At 37.6% G+C, this 3,318-nt stretch overlaps 1 non-coding gene across 1 annotated transcript; it reads left to right on the top strand.

The window, feature by feature from the left end:
- Positions 1–735: 735 nt before the first annotated feature.
- On the top strand, positions 736–842 carry LOC127099702 (small nucleolar RNA R71). Its single transcript, XR_007794178.1, has one exon. It is a non-coding gene; the product is annotated as a small nucleolar RNA R71 (small nucleolar RNA).
- Positions 843–3,318: the final 2,476 nt, after the last annotated feature.

Here is a 3,318-nt window from a genome sequence, read left to right as displayed (position 1 = left end):
GATATTTGTGTTTCCAGCATTTTGTTATGGGTAGCCAGGGCATCTACTTTACTTGCTAGTTGTTTAATTTGTTCGCTAGTGTGTACATTCTGGTTTAAGAAATCTTTATTGGTTTGCTGTTGAGAAGCTATGAAGTTCTCCATCATGATTTCCAAGTTGGATTTCCTAGGAACATTATTGTTAGGTGTAGATGGGGTCGGCTTTTGATATCCAGGGGGTATAGCTGGGGCTTGACTGGGAGCTTGTCCTGGTGCGTATAAAGCATTATTGCTCTTATATGAAAAATTAGGATGGTTCTTCCAGTTTGAGTTATAGGTATGCGAGTAGGGATTTCCTTGAGCATAATTCACTTGCTCTGCTTGGATTCCTGTTAGGAGTTGACAATCTGCAGGAGTGTGACCTTGGATTCCACAGACTTCGCAATTTTGAGCTGTGGCAACCACGGTGACTGGAGGTGATACATTTAAACTTTCAATTTTCTGGGCCAGAGCATCCACTTTTGCATTAACATGATCAAGGCTACTTATCTCGTACATGCCACTTTTCGTTTGAGGTTTTTCTACCATTGTTCGATCGCTTCGCCACTGATAATGGTTTTGGGTCATGCTCTCGATAAGTTGATAAGCATCGGCGTAAGGTTTATCCATAAGCGCACCACCTGCGGCGGCGTCTATTGTTAACCTTGTGTTATATAAGAGACCATTATAGAAGGTATGAATTACTAACCAGTCCTCTAAACCATGGTGTGGACAAAGTCTCATCATGTCTTTGTATCTTTCCCATGCTTCGAAAAGAGACTCGTTATCTTTCTGTTTAAATCCATTTATCTGGGCTCTCAACATAACTGTTTTGCTTGGAGGAAAATATCGGGCAAGAAAGACTTTCTTCAACTCATTCCATGTGGTGACCGAGTTGGAAGGAAGAGACTGAAGCCATCTTCTAGCTTTATCTCTTAACGAGAAGGGAAAAAGACGAAGTCGAATCGCCTTTGAAGTGACACCATTAGCTTTAACAGTATCAGCGTATTGGACAAATACGGATAAATGAAGGTTTGGATCCTCGGTAGGATTTCTAGAGAATTGATTCTGTTGCACTGCTTGTAACAGCGAAGGTTTAAGTTCGAAGTTGTTTGCTTCGATTGCGGGTGGAGCAATACTCGAATGTGGCTCATCTTGCGATGGAGCGGTGTAATCTCGAAGAGCACGAGCTGGTTCTGCCATCTCGGGTATCGGCGAAGGAAGAAGATTTTTGAGGTCGGGCACTTCGATAGGAGGGAGATTGTTTGCATCACGATATTCCCGAATTCGTCGTAAGACTCGGAGATATAGTTCAACGTCGTTGATTCGTAAGTAAAACGGCTCGCCTTGTGAGCGAGTGTGTGGCATACAAATCAACGAAAGAAAGAAGAAAAAAAATTGCCTTAGTCTCTACAGCGTAACAGAAGGGTTACGATATCGACTAAATAAAAGTCCCCGGCAACGGCGCCAAAAACTTGATCGCGACTTTATAAGTCTATTGGGGTACTAACTGCAAGTGCACAGTTCTATCGCGTAGTTTTAAAAGATATCGATCCCACAGGGACTTATGAATCGATATACCGTTTTTCTAAGGTTACTTCGTAAAGCTAAGGCGGATGATACTTTGATGATTAGGGGGAAAAGTAAAACTAATATTGGATCTAATTTAAATATCAATTAAGCGGATATCGGTATGTAGTTCGTCGTAATTAGGGAATCAAATCTTCGTCGGTTTCTTGGTTTTTAAAATAAATCTTTTCAGTATACACTATTGATTTAAAAGTCTTATCTCAAACTCTCGCTCTGTTGAATAGACTATGACTTTATGTTAACGTAGCTGTCACTTATTAGTTAAGTCCAAAATCACTTTTTGAAAACAACATAATCTATAGAAACTCTTTTCATTAAAATAATAACCGTTTAAACACCCTCGTCTCAAACTCTCGCTCTATTGACTTAGATTATATAATTAAACTTAAATGCTTAACTCTCGTCCTCACATTTAACCTTTAAAAATACTTTTTGAAAAAAATTAGAATTTAATTAACTCTAAAAATTGCTTTCGCCCTGATTTAGAATTAATGTCCAATTTACACTGTCCAGTTAAAAACTCAAACCGTCGTTCTATTGATTTTAACTTCTTTATGTCTTTTACTTTCGTACAAAAACCTTGGTATTAACTCTGTAAATTGAGACCATGAAAATGGTGACTTTAATTTTAAATAAAATTAAACCAACTTAGTTTTGATTCCTTATTCCGCTTACTTTACATACCGATATCTAAATTAATTAGTCGGGCATGCTAAACAGGTCTGAACAATTATCATGCTTAAATAAAACCATATCAGGCAAACAATATAAATAAACAGTAATGCAGAGCATATATAAATTAAAACAATAAATTAAAGAACCTGAATAATTAATAGGAATCTTGAACACTCCACCACAGACCGGTTGGATTTGTTCTTGCAATCTTCAATCGGACAGGAAAATAAAAGCAAAGGAATAAAATACTATGACCTAACGTAAGGTTAGATCCAGTAAAAGATACACAATAATTTCCGGTGTAGAAACTATTGTGTGAAAAATTAATTAAGTGCTCTGAAAATTGACTGGAAAAGAAAATGAAATAAAAATTGCTAATAATAGAAAGCTGTAGAAAATTAATGTTGTAAATGCTTGCACGGCGGAAAAAGAAGCGAGACCGAGAGAGCTGCAGAGTTGGATCTTTGGCTCTATTTATATTACTCTCATTTGTAACCGTTTCCCTTTGGTAGGTTTCTCACGTCAATTGGTCAAGCGAAGAAAGAGGAGGTACGTGCTTCCGTTGCTTCTGTTACGCGTCAAACCCAAAAATATAGGAATGGGGGTGTGACGCTCGTCACACCTTGTGTTACGCTCGTAACACTTAGCAGGGGGCGTGACGCTTGTCACACCTTGTGTGGCGGTCTTCACAGCTTCAGCGCTTCTGGCTTGTAATTGTGGGTTGGGCTTTAGTGGAATTTGCTTTCATCCTCTTTTTGCACCCCCTTTTCTTCCCTTTTCACTTATGCTTCAAATAAGTTACCTGAGACAAATAGAAGGGAAAATACCATGTAATATCGAATAATATGAAATAAATTGAAACAAATAATAATATAATTTAATTAAATCGAGTCCAAAAATATGATATTATTTCATGTTATCATGGATTGAATTCAAACTTAACTACGATTACAAGTTGGTTGACAATTGTCAATTTATTACCTTTGAGTGTACGTCCACCATTGTTTCCAATGAGTTTTTCATGTCTCATAACTAG

This window comes from Lathyrus oleraceus, chromosome 6 (genome assembly GCF_024323335.1).
Source record: "Lathyrus oleraceus cultivar Zhongwan6 chromosome 6, CAAS_Psat_ZW6_1.0, whole genome shotgun sequence".
NCBI classification, from domain to species: domain Eukaryota; kingdom Viridiplantae; phylum Streptophyta; class Magnoliopsida; order Fabales; family Fabaceae; genus Lathyrus; species Lathyrus oleraceus.
The sequence above is the reverse complement of the archived record's forward strand: the minus strand, read 5'-3'. Positions and strand labels throughout refer to the sequence as shown.